At 37.1% G+C, this 14,072-nt stretch overlaps 1 protein-coding gene across 26 annotated transcripts in view; it reads left to right on the top strand.

Annotated features, from left to right (window-relative positions):
* Positions 1-14,072, top strand: part of ZBTB20 (zinc finger and BTB domain containing 20) — a 777,345-nt gene that overhangs the window by 387,153 nt on the left and 376,120 nt on the right. For 23 of the 26 annotated variants that reach the window (XM_073893648.1, XM_073893761.1, XM_073893607.1 and 20 more), the window contains one exon: positions 7,846-7,893. The exons of the other annotated variants lie outside the window; for them this stretch is intronic. The gene's annotated coding sequence lies outside the window, so the exon portion shown is untranslated. The remainder of the gene's footprint in view (positions 1-7,845; positions 7,894-14,072) is intronic. 26 annotated transcript variants of the gene reach the window in all.

Genomic DNA, 14,072 nt, shown 5'->3' with positions numbered 1-14,072 from the left:
TGTCATGGCCAGTGCTAAAGAAATAGGAAAAGTGGGTTTTAAAAAATTATTATCTAATACCCACCCTGAAATAGGCATATGAGGAAAGAGATCTAAGGAAACCATCAGGAATTCCTGCCTCCTATAATTGTAAGTTTTTCTTGCTAGCAAACAGGAGTGGAAGACTTTTCAACACAGTGTTGCCAAAATCCTATTTACATCAATAAAGTGGAATGAAATATCTATCCAAGTGATGCACATTAAACCTTTTAAAATAATAGGATGCCCTTTTATTTTATTTCCCACTCATATACCAGGTTAATGTCCTTCATTCCACAGTGGATGTTGTTCACCTTAGCTCACTGTAGATTAGCCTCCTTAATTAGCGCTACTCTTAAAAAAAATTATTTATCTATGAGAGAGGGGCAGAGAGGGGCAGAGGGAGAGGGAGACGTAGAATCTTGAGCAGACTCCATGCTCAGGGCAGAGCCTGATGCAGGGCTTGATCTCTAAACCCTGAGATCATGACCTGAGGCAAAATCAAGAGTTGGACACTTAACCACCTGAGCCACCCAGGTGCCCCAGCACCTAGTCTTTTTTGGAGAAAGGTATGTGGTCAGAATCCAAATGTCATTGACATTTCTGAATAGTTGTTTTATGTATTCTCTTTTAAGGAATAAGGAGGGGAAAAAAATACTTCCCACTTGAAGATATTTGGAACTGTGTTCAGCCTAGAGCTGATCATTTTAGCTGAATTGTAAACCCCATAAGAGTTAGCATTTTATAAGGGAAACAATGACACAATCTTAATTGCAATGATTCTGGCAGCAACATTCCTGTTATCCAGGGACCTCTTTCTCATGTCCGTGTAGCTGCAATTTTTGTATGCAACTCTTTCTGACTTTTTTTTTTAGAATTGAGAGAGTTTGGCCAGTATCATGAAGCCACATTAAGCCACTAGAATTTCTCTGGACCTTCTTCTGCTATGCCATAATCAGTCCAAAAATAGTTGTATCTCTGGAATGGAAAGAAAGAACAGGGAAAAGAAAGGTGACATGGTGAAGTGGAAAACAAGTGACCTGGAGATGGTGAGCTCTCCATCTGATGAGATTGCTTGTAACATAGGCTCCAGTCTCATTGACAGGGCTGGGGTCTAGACAGCTGTAACATCCCTTGGCAAAGCCTATACATTGTCAGTATCTTGTTGCAGGTTTTATTTTTTAATTTGAGTATATGCCAAAGCCCTGTTTATTGTATAATGTTAAATGTAAAATTTTTCTTCCTTTATGACTTCTGAGGATCTCAAAGCACATTAACAAAACAATGATTTTTATGAGGAAGAGTAATAACTAAAAGTTGGAGAAACAGATGCAAAGTGAGAGAAAGGGAAAAATTTGAGGTCAGGAATGGGTGTAAGTGAGCTAGAAACAGAGTTAAAAGTGACTCTATCCAAAGATCCAAAGAATAAGAGGAAGAATGGAAAGAGGAGGAAAGAGTAAAGATAAAAAAATGAAATATAACATAGCTTTAATGAGAACATTGTTACATAATGTAAGGATTCCTTATCTTATAAAAGAATCTTTTCAAATCTTTGTGGCATTTAAAATAAGATTCATCCTGAGACTAATATTATGCTATATGTAAACATGCATTATTAACTTATTCTATGCTGTGGCTAGAGGAACTGGGAGCTTTAGATACCAGTCCCAGCTTTGTCTCAAAATACATATCCCTGAGAATATTACCTTCTGAGCTTCAGAATCTTCATGAATAAAATGAGGGGTCCAGGCAAGTTCTCATTCATTTTTTTAGAATCCATGAAATAAAATAGTGCGTGGGACGGTCTTGTCAATATACTGCCAGGATGCTTATTTAAGGAAGTTGCTGAATTTAATTAGATTATATCATTGATCAAAGTTACAAAACAAAACAAAACTTTTTGAAGGTTTTGACTGAAAGGTATGTGCCTAGTCCTAGATGAATTAGCAAGATGGTAGCCCCACTATTTAAAAATTACTATGGCTGCCACTGCCAAACACGCTTTTAGTTGAATCTTCAACTGGAATTTTTGAGAGATTGCCCATGCAACTTTTCCTCTAAAGTTCTCATTCACCAATTCACTAGAAAGATGGCATTTCTGACTTTCTAATCCAGAAATTTTTTTTCTTATAAAACTCCTGTTTAACCAAGGAAATGAAAATCAGTACATTCTTGGTTACCCTGCTATTAATTTAAATTTGCATAACCTAATCAAAACTCAACCTGCCTTGCCCTTCAACAAAAAGCTATATTCTCTCCCATTACTAAATGGCTACATTCTTCTCAGTATTTTTTTTAAAGATGAATTATGTTGATATCCCATGACTTTTCCTTTAGAATGTGTCCATGGAAATTAAAATGGACTTTTCTGTGCCCAAGACCGAAATGAAAAATAGTCCAAAAGGGCTAGTGGAAATGAACACAAAACTTTGCTGATGCTATCAGCATTCTAATTTTTGTTAAGCTTTTTTCCAATAAAATGGAACTGAACTCAACTGTCCCCAAATAACTGTCTGATACTTCCTCTACACCATCATTTTGTGTCTACAGATAAATGATTGAGTAATACAGCTTAAGATTTCCTGTAAATCATGGGAATATGTTTTCCTGAGGCTTTTCTAGCTACTTTTCCTACAGAGATGTTCCTCCCATAATCATTTTCTGTTTCAACAAATACTTGCTGAGCATAGAGAATGGCCAAGCACTGTGTGCTAGGTGCTCAACACCCAACACTGATAATGAAGCATCCCCGACAAATGGATGAGTAGGCATCTGTTTAATATTTAATACACTAAATTGGGTGAAAAGAGATGATTGGACGATCAGAAATGAAAGCTCACACTCTTGTTCTTTCTTTTGGATGTGATGTTTCCTAGTCATCATTTACAAACCCACATTCAGGAAGGAAACAAGCTTTATTAGCCTTGCTAATAAAGAGAACTTCTATTTCTCTTCCTCATCTTACAAGTTGTTCTCAGCCATAGGAGGGCACTCAGGTACAGGGAGGTCCTGTGTCTAGCAGCAGAACCAACTTACCCTTACTTTCCGGCCTATGATTTAGGAACTCATGGCAAACGGTGAGGGCTAGGAATGTCTATCATTGTCCTGATCAAAAGTTAAATTTTAAGTGCTTTCCATGGGCATAATATAAGAAATTCTTTAAATTTCCTTTTCAAGTGTTGTTCATCAGTTTAGAATCTTTCCTCCTTTTGCCCATTTCTCTCTGATTATCCTGTATTATTAGGCAGTTCTGTGTAGCCAAATAATTTGTGGCCTGTCTTCTTCCAAAGTAAAATAGTGACCCTTTCAAAGATTTCTGAATGCATTCTTCATGCAATTTTAAAAGGAGATGGGTAAGGTAGAACATATTTCTCTTTGCCCTGTGTGTCTTTCAAATAGTATTTGTGGCTAGGTAAACTAGTTGGACTATAGCATCAGCTATCACAGATACAGAGTCATAAATGCATAGAGAATGATAAATAGGTGCATATGGAGAAGTCTGACAGTTGAGGGGAATTGCTTTCAAGTAATTTGACACATTAGGACTTTCAGACATTCACCTGCCAGTAATCCTCGTTAGAATAAGATTGTAATATTGGGGTCACTAGCTCAAAGTCCATTTTTCTGAGATCTGAACAATAACCAGAGGTCAGAGCTAGAGGGAATAAGAATGAAACTATTCTAGGCTTTAGAACTGTTTCTCTAAATGAGCTTTCTCTCTTTCCTCTGTTCCTCCTTTCTCCTCTTGCCGTCCTCTCCTTTCTTTTTCCTCCCTCCCCCCTCTTTCCTTTCTTTTTAGTGCTATGAATTCATTAGATGGCATAGTGTAAATCAATAGTAAACGCTAACCGCCTACTCTGTACTCAGTTACGCAACATCACATAACCGGTACACAGAGACAAAAAGGGAAAAAGCACACACAGCCTTTACATTCAAAAGCTCTTGCATAATTTTACTTTTCCACAGCCAAAAAGAAAAAAAAAAGGAAATAACAGATGGGGAAACTTACAGTTTTTTTTTCCCTTTTCTCAGACTGTTGAGGAGGGAGTTAGTTAACATCCGTGGCCATTTCTAGTTGCCCTAGGCTGCAGCAAAACATCCCATAATTGTCAGTGCCTTCACTGACTTTAAAACAGGATTTTGTGACCCTCCATGATGTGGTGAATTTTCCAAGTAATATGAGACTGAAATTATTCTGAGGTGTTTAATGCTGACTTGGTTTTTACTTGTTTTGTGAAAAATCAACAACATTTAAAGTATGAAATGAATTTTAAAATAGAGGATAAGGAAGATGGCTGTGTGTGTGTGTTTGTGTGTGTGTGTGTGTGTGTTTTCATTTGAAATGTATCCTGATGTAATATTTATGTAAAAAGCCAGTTATATAAACCCTGTCTTTCTCTCGCCTTTTACTTTGGGGGTTGTAGAAAGCTCTAATTTTTTTTTTTCTCATGACAAACTCCAAGTCTTAATGAAAGAGAAAACATCTAGATGCTATAGCACAGACGCTTAATTCAAACTCCCTATAGAATTCATCCCCTAAACAACAGTTCCACTTAGGAGCCTGCAGTTTCTGGAATTTTCATTTAGAACTTTCCGTCATACTCTTCCCTGGCACAGGGAATTCATTGCACCACCTTCAAGTCTCTGTCCCTTTGTAGCTCTTCACTCCTTTCCCACACCCCCCACTTTTTCACCAGAATAACTCCCTTCCCAGTTTAAGTGGGAACACAGTGAGATTTGTATGAGGTCTATCAGTCTTCTGTCCCTGTTTATAATATTTTATTTCATTTAACAGACTGATGTCCTCCGGGAATCAGACATGCACCTGATGAGGGAAGTTGGAGGACTTTTTGGTTTTGTTTTATTCTTCCTTTGTAGTTTCTGCCTCTCAACCGTCATAAATGGGTGCACAGGAGTAGGCACTGTTGGGTAGCTGCTAGGAGAAAGTAAGATCAGGTGTGTTAGAGGTGGTGCTGGTGATAGTTCCGGTCGTTCGTAATGCAATCCAAGAGAGGGAGGCGAGGAGATGAATCTCCTTGTACTGGAGGTCAGGAACATTCCTCCAGGTCATACTCTTCTTCTGGATGGAAAATCAGATGAAATTGGTTCATCTGATTTTACCGAAGGAAAGAGCTGAGTGTTCCTTCACTTTTTTAAAAAAAGATTTTGGCTATGTCCTAGTTTGTTTACCTTTCATTTATGCATTAGCTATTACATTTAGGATTCCTTTTTTATAGAAAAAATCTGCTGCATAAAGATAAAAATCAAAGCCAGGAGAGTTTTATCTGGTTTTTAAGGTCTCATTGCTTCAATGTGTGTCTCTCTTGCAACAACCAAGTGATCGAGAGGATTGGGGTTATCATGTCTTTGTATCTGTGATGACATGGGGGCATCTTTAGTTGTCTTAATGAATAATGAGTAAGCTAGTATATAGTTTTTAAGTATTTTATCAGTGTGCTTCCTGGTTTTTTTCTTAAAAGGATCTATAGCTCAGGTAGATTTGTTTGTGGAAAAATAAGGAAAGTTGATCAAAATACTCTGGTTTGTCACCAGGAAATCATATTCCTATGTATACATTTTCTGAGTGTCCCTCTCCATGTGTTATGGCTGAGTTCGGATTCCAGGATGCAATTCTGTATGTATATACCTGCATTATGTAAAATACCATACTTTTTAATACAATTTGAACATGATTATTCATCTGTAACCAAGCACTTATTTTTGGTGGGCAGTTCCATATACAGGGAGTCTTGTGTATCCTGATTTTCAAATGGGTTGCCTGGATTTAAAAGAAAACTTAGAACTCTATAGATAGAGCGTTTTCTTGGTTGTCAAAAAGAGTTGGAGGCGTGTATTATAAAAGAAATAGAAGAAAATGTCTTCAAGTAAAATATCTTTGAACTTTTTTTTCTGCTTGTTTCTTAGCTTCTGTTTTCATCTCAGTAGGTTTTTACACTCTCTGAACCATACTTAGGGCAGAATTGACCTTTCAGCATCTGATGGCTGCCAACTGATTCTGGTCCGCCCTCATTTTCAATTGTAACCAGGACCCTGGACACATATAGGCTACTTCTAGTTTTTCTTTGGTAATGTGGGATCCGGGCTTCGAAGGGCCGACAGGCCTAAACTTCCTGTTCCCAGGGCATCCAAGAAGCCAGGGAGAGTTTTAAACAGTTTCTAATTTTTCAGAAGTCCTTCATAACACTTTCAACCTAGCTTCTCCTCACTGTTGGCAGTAGTAATAGATATTTTTAAATGTTGCAACAAGAACCTTAGCCACTGACTTACCTTTCCAAGCAGAATTACTCTAGTTGTGCCTGGCATATAGTAGCCCCTTCATAAATATTTAACCACGTTTTGGTGAGCTGGTGAGGGACCTTCAGTGGCCATTCCTTCACAGTGCTTACACAGGTGAACAGTGAGCCTTGAGAGGAATAAAGGGGTAAGATGAAATCAGATGCAGTGCTCTTCAGGTCCCAGCGATGGACAGATCACCCCATTTTATAAGAAAGCCCTTATCATCCTGTCTCTGTCTTTATAAAAGTAGCAAATCACAGAAGGCAATTTTATGCTTCCTAGGGGTCTTTTTCAGTGGTCAGTGCTGCATGGAACAGTGGATCATTTAAAAAACATAATTTTTGGCTAGCTACTTTGATGGTCCTCATTTAGTTTCATATGCAAATGTGTTGGGAACCTCGGATTCTGGGCCTCAAACATATTCCTCTTGCCTTGTACCACAGGGTCTTTGAATCTTGGCTTTTCTCATTTTCCCTGGACAATTGTGTTTCAGACTCCTTTTATTTATATAAGTGTTAGAATGATGACTGTAGACAAATTTATATAAAGTTCTTCCTTTACATAGAGTTTCATTACTTTTAGTTACAATAATTCCGGATCTTTCTAAATCAATTTTGACTTCAGTTAGTTATGCTGGTTATTTTCAAGGCTTCATTCTGGTGGTGATATTGGGGGTGGGAGGTGATCTCTGGTAAACCATCTATGGCTTCTAAATTATAAAAGCAGCGAAAAGACAAGCATGTGGAATTATTGATAGACTGCTGCTAGTTAGGCAAGCAGTTTTAAAAATGCAGATTATATAATATTGGGGGATTTTGTTGCTCCACAGTAGAAGCTTTTTAAATGTTAATTTGGGGTTTATTTTGTTGTTCTGTGACTTAGCATAAAAGATTTTGGTTTTAAAAGGTTTCAGTTCAGTCGTTCCATTTGTATTACAGGACTTGGAATATAATACTATACATTTATTTATGCTCATGAAGGAGAATAAGGCCAGTAACTCACAACTCATGAAACCAGGGGTAAATAATCCATAACTTGTTCTCCCACCATTGCCACAATATTTATATCCAGAACACAAGTAACAAACAACCAAAAACAAGAAGAAACCAGTTGTTTTTATTTACAAAATGTTTAATCAAAAGTACAGTAAAGTTCAAATGGAGCTGCAAATCCTGGTGGCTCACAATGGTTTGATTTATTTTTTCAAACAGACCATGGATAATTAAGCATAAAACATAACTTTCCCAATACAAGTTACAGTGAATTGCAAAAATGGGCAGCAAGTCATTCACAACTGGTTGCAACTGGTTCGAGCCCTTAAAGCTGAACATGCAGACAGCTACACACACCACTTTCCCAGTGCACACTTGTATGTTCCTTCCCAAAAGGAAGTCTCCTTTACTCTCCGTATAGTATAGTATCACTGAGTCAGCATCCCAAGGTGAGAAGCAAATGGGTTATTTTCCATGATCACCATGTTGTCACGCATTTATTAAATGCCCAGCATTTATGATATTCTTTTCATTTCAGAATGTTTCGCCATCACTAACTGGATATTCATCACAACTTTGCTGTCGGGTGAGTAACTTCTGTTACCCCTAAATGGCAGTCCACAATATTGAGGTGCCAAGAAGTCAAGTATGTTTCTCCCAGACTCTGAAAGAATTCAACCTAAGGGCTGTGGTGTACTAAATTTGAATAGAAAGTATTTTGACATTGGTGAAGGCTACAGATTTTATGTCCAGTTTGTTCATTTGAAATACCATCATTTAGAATGATTAGAAACATGATCCCAAGAACCTATGATCACAGATTTCAACCAACATTTCACGATGATTTTGCCACGCAGAGATGGAAGTATTCAAAGGGCTTGTTTGGCAGACTCTCCGGAGATACAGATTTCCAAAGGAGACGCCTGAGTGGACAGAGAGGGTGATGTTTCCCATGTGGAACATTGGATGCTTTGGCATTAAACAAACAAAGAACCTTCCAAACACATTTTGTGATGCTTTGAACTACTTATTATTATTCTATGATATGCTAAAAATTTGAAGCACATTTGCTTCATTTGAATCAATCTTAAAATCAGACATGATTGCTCTTGTGTACACCCACAAGTGGAAGGGAAAATGTCCTTTTGGAGCATGAATATAGATAGCAACCTCTTTTACGAGCTAAGAGGACCAAGACCAGAGCTGCGAGTGAGCCTAGCATTGAAAGCTTTGAGGTCCATGTGTCTTTTAGTGGAAATTGGTGAAGTTTCGAAAAGGTTGATGTTGTGGCCTCCTAGAATTCTTGAGATTTCAGTGGCTGGGAGGAGAGTGCAGGTCAGGACTAAGGGTCTTTTCGTAGAGCATCATCAAGTCAGAAAGAACCTAAAAGAGCTGTGTTTGCTAGAGGTTGGCCGGCATTGAAATGTCCTGGCAAGTGTACTGGAGAGGGAGGAGGACCAGAGGGGGTGACTTGCCTGGCATCTGATGATATTCTGCCTGGCTCCAGCCAGGCCTGTTTAGTCATGAACATCATATTCATCCAAACCTTTTAAAAGTTACACTCTTGACTTCACTTTATATGAATGTGCATAAAATGAAGAAAATAATCTCTTGGGGTAATAAAGATAGTTTTCTAACAGGGACTTTCCATATCCATTGCACAAAATCCACAGTTGTCGCTGTATTTTTGTTTCTAATTCTGTCCCACATCTACCTCTGTCTCTCTGAACATATCCATCTCACCAGTAAAGGCCTGGAGCCTTTAGGATTGTAACCACTCGCACCACCCCACTCCCAGTCCCGTGCTTTATTTGTCTGGCTGACTAAAAAGAAACTCCTGTGGGTGTGAGCGGTAGGACTCAAGGGACAAGATTACTTGGTAACTTTAATTTGTTGCTCCCATTGCTTTCATCGCAAAAGGATCTCATTACAAAATGGCCTGAATTTCACACTCTTTGGGGCTTGCAGAGAAGCCAGTTCCTCCCCTATTTCTGTCCGACACACAGAAAGCTCTTTATGTGTCTATGATCAGATAAAAATCTGTATTGACGTTTCTTTTCCTGTGGGTGTATTTCACTTCTAGGTATGAAGATTTAAGGTATCTGGGCAAAGCTGTGTGTTTGCAGTTTCTCTGTTTTAGTGAAAAGCTCCTTGGGAAAGGAGAGCACATCTTATCCACTAATGAATAAAAATTTATTTTCATTTTAAAATGATACATGCTCATTAAAAATAATTTGGAAAAACACATAGAAGTAAAATGAAGAAAAATACAAGTAATTATTTCTATAATTTAAATCCAATCATTAATAACCATTTGATGTATTTCTTTACTCTCACTTTCCCCTGGGGATATACTTTTTTAAAAAACATGTTGTAAACATACCTTGTACATAATTTTGTGTCCTGCTTTCAAAATTTAACCTAAAAATTTTACATGTAATTACATGGTTCTTATAAATGTCATATTACATAAATATATGCGACTCCTAAAGAGGAATAGCTTATTTAATCTAAATATGCAACAAGAGCATTTTGGGGGTTTTTGTTTTGTTTTGTTTTGTTTCAATTTTTACGTCCCCATGTCTTGCATATAAAGAGTAAACGAATCAATCAATAATGACTGAAGGAGTAAAAGTTCAAATCAGTATATATTTTTGAATTTTTAATTATGAAATCTTTCAAATACATGAACGTAGACACGCTACTCCAGTGAACTCCCATGGACCCATCCCCCGGGTTGCCCAATGATGAACTCATGGTCTGCCATTTCCCAAGCTACTACCATATTATTTTGAAGCAAACCCCGGACATCACAGCATTTAGTCCATCAAGATTTCAGGCCCATAAGGACTTTTTCACATGTTAATGATATAAACATTGAGATAAATAGTTCTAATCATTGTATATAGGAGTATTTTTCTTCTAAGTATACTGCCATTATATTTCCTAAAATGTAACAATTGATCATAAAGTCTCATCAGAGTGTTTTGTAATATTCTTGGGTATATCTGTTATCCAAAGGGCAATTTGGTTGACCAGAGAGACATTTCACAGATTTGGCTAGGCTTCTTGGGGACCTTTTTTTTTTTTTTTGGGCACTATTTTTACTTGGCTCAGAATGATAATTTGCTGCTAGTTTTATCATTATGGGATATACACTGTGTTTTATACAATTCTGTTTCTGAGGTAAAAGGGAAGGAGTGCTCTGACTACTTTAGGAGCCCATTGTGGCTACAGCTAACCCGTATGGCCAACCTACTTCAACCAAACATAGCACTAGATTTAAAAGCATCATTTTTTAAAGATTTATTGGCAGAAAGGAAAGGTTTCTTCCTAAAGGGGCACTTACAAAGTCTGAAAAGGAAGGGATTACATATTAATAGTCTGAATAATTAAAAAAACAAAAGCACTGTTTGGGGAAGTGAGGGTCAAAAGAGACAGTATATTGTTGAACAAAGGGCACTCCCTATGTGCTTCTAAGTATTGCTCTAGCTTACTCTAAGAATATTTAAAGAACCTAGTTTTCTGTAACTAGACTAGATCCTTTGCACACGGAGCTCCACAGATGAAGAGGGCTCTGTGCAAATTAGGCTTTCCATAGAGAACCTATAGTTAGGGTTTAGTCCTGCCTTGCCGTCTTTGAATTACAGTCAGTGGCAGTTCGGTAGTACTGTGTTGTCCAAAAGGTGTATTCCACTCATCAGAAATTCAGGATGTGAGTAACTATGTAACACACTGCATCACTATAAACTGGATTTATGTGTTACTCAGGTCTATTTAATCTTAGGAGCACATTTTCCATTGGCCTCGAAAGTGAGTAGCTAGAATATTGATATGCCTAACCCTTGGAGAAGAAAAAAAAGTGCTTCTCCACTACACTAAATCTCTACAAAAATATGAGGGCTTACAGTATGGACACATACAAAGTATTTTCAGCCAAAGTTGGTAGAGGAAAGCACGTGGAGGAAAAAAAAAAAAGAAAAGATAAGAAATAACATAAGCAATAAACTATCCCAAGCAAACAGAAAGCATCTGTAACATTTGCCAGACTGGATGGTGTAAACAATACAAACTTTTTTTCTTTCCATTTCATTTTTTCCCTTTCAGTCTTCTGATCCTCTCTGTTTCTCCTTTACCCTGGTTTGGTGTTACCACCATTAAAATGTCCTCAAAAGATCAGGAAAGGCTCTGATGGCTTGGCATTGAGACAGGCTTCCAAGGAAGGATAGGTAGGATCTAGCCACTAACTTTTTTTTGTTGTTTTTTATTTTATATATTTATTTTCTCATTAATATATAGAAAGAAGTGTCCAATGACAAGTTCTATAATTTAAATATATATTTTGTGCCACTGTTTTAAAGCCACAAGGATATTTTACCATACCCCATAACACCCGTATTTTAAAACAGCTAACATTTTCATCATTATTTTTAAGATTGATATTAACAATACAACAACTGAAATAAAGGCATAAGTCTTCATCTCTTCCTGCATCATTTTCTTGTGTGTGTTAATTATGTAGCTCATGTCATATAAACTAGAATACAAACTGCCTTTTAAAGATAAGAATAAGTTTACCCTTGGTTCTTTCTAGCTAATGTATTATACATTATACCCAAGTGAACCATCAATGCCCCATCCTGATAATAGCTATAATAATAATTATTATTATTAATGATAGTGTTTGCTTCTTGGTATATGTGTGTGGGGTTTCCTTATGCTCAGCCTTTGGGTCTGGTGTTTGTTCCATTGTTGCTATTTGTGACCATATGTATCCTCAAGCTATAAAACAGCATTTCTTGGAATAAAGTAGTATTCCATATCCTCTACTTCCTCCTCTCTAGGTGAGTTCAGAATCATCGTTGCATGATTGATTCTGCTTCTACAGGGCAAGGAATCCTTTGTAAATGCCTGCATCAAGCCAGGATTTTCATTTTAGACCAAAGACACAGAGAGGTGCCAAAAAAAGGGGGGGTTATTCATATCATCAGATCCATGTTTCATGAAGTTGGCATATTTTCTGGATAAACTTTATCAGATATGTAATATATCATCATATGCAATTAAATTCCATGAGGATAGGAATTATGGCATTCTCTTAGTGAGATCACTTGGCTGATCCTGCTTTACCTGGAGTGGTGAGGGAAGACTGAAAACCCCATTCAAGGCAGACATTCAAGATGCTTTTGCATCCAGCTCAGTCCTTTTATATTGGAAATGCTGAAGAGAAGTCTTAACTTTTTCTTCCTTCATTAAAGATGAGTCAAAGCCTGTGATATAAACAACATACTTTGGAGAATGGTCTTCTCTTTGGGGGACTGCTCCATTTGCAAACCATGCTAAGGTGCACAGAGAATTGGTTCTGTTTGTTTTATCCCACTCTGTGAACTATTCTTAACGTGCTGTTGATATATACTTTTTGGTCAAAAGTAATTTGCTTTCTGGTTTTTGATGGCCACTCTGAATCAACCTAATGTATTTGTGGTGTGGGGATCGGTAACCTCTGAACACTAAGTTTAAAGACTTTTATAATTAATTATTTAAAGACATTTTAGCCCTTAACTCTTTCTCTCTCTGTCCATGAACAAGTTGATTGGTTAATCATGTCTTGTTTATTTTTATTGTTATTGCTGTACAAGTTGTACATGAAACAGGAAAGAGAAGAGCTGTTTATAAGAGCTAATTATAATGGCAAAATTGTACTTTCTTTAACTATTCTTATTTTCTTTTTGATTATATCAAGACCTGCACTCTAAGAAGTATGTTTCAGTTTTGCTGGTATGACAGAGGAGAAAGATAAATCCAGTTCTATAAAGTGATGTCAAGCATAACTTGGCACAACTGCAAATATCAGTAGTTCATTCAAACCTTATACCTCCACTCCTGGAGGACTTTGATTTCTGGCCATCCTTTGATAAAGATCCAGAGCAAGAGACTCTTGGAGGTCGTACCTTTTAGGAGGAGATGACGGTTCTGGTGGATTCTTAGAGCCTGAGTTACTTCTGAGATGGCATATCTAGCCCTTGGTAGAATCGGAACTCAAGTTTTCTATAGATCAAATAAAAAACCCAGGGGCTGAATCCTTAAGATAATCTCCAGGTCATTGTTTGAACAAATTTTTACTGATGCTTACTATGTGACAGGTAAATATGAACTTTCTTTCTTTCTTTTTCTCTTTCTTTCTTTTCTCTCTTTTCTTTCTTTCTCTTTCTTTCCTTTTCTTTTTCTTTCTTTCTTTCTTTCTTTCTTTCTTTCTTTCTTTCTTTCTTTTTTTCTTTCTTTCTTTCTTTCTTTCTTTTTTTTTTCCTCTCTCTCTCTCACCTTCTAACTCCTTTAATTTTTTTTTCTTCACTTAAGCAAGGAGAAATCTCCTTATAGATTGCTAAGGGCCCTGTGCGTATCTGCATGTAGCCAAAGATTCTGTCCCTTCTAGGAACTCTGGTTGTCAACCGGTGATCTTGCCTTTGTCTTTTCTTATAGTTCTGCCTGTGGCGCCTGTCACTAGCAGTCAAATAAGGACAATTTTACCATTCTCTCCTGCTGCTCTAATTTTTTTTTAGTGCCGGTACATGAATTTGTTATTCTTTATAATTCCCTTTGAAGTTGGAAATCCAAGGGGAATCTAAAACCGACCAGATGTTTCTGCTGCTGGAGAGGGAAGAGAGTAGGATTAAGTTTAACAAAAACTTGGTCTCTCAGAAGAAAAATCATTTCAGCTGGAAATCATCTTTAAATGTACTCATTTGCTACATATCTGTTAGTTAA

Source organism: Callorhinus ursinus, unplaced genomic scaffold (assembly GCF_003265705.2).
Source record: "Callorhinus ursinus isolate GAN/ISIS: 27379988/994484 unplaced genomic scaffold, GSC_fseal_2.0 scaffold1, whole genome shotgun sequence".
NCBI classification, from domain to species: Eukaryota; Metazoa; Chordata; class Mammalia; order Carnivora; family Otariidae; genus Callorhinus; species Callorhinus ursinus.
The sequence above is the reverse complement of the archived record's forward strand: the minus strand, read 5'-3'. Positions and strand labels throughout refer to the sequence as shown.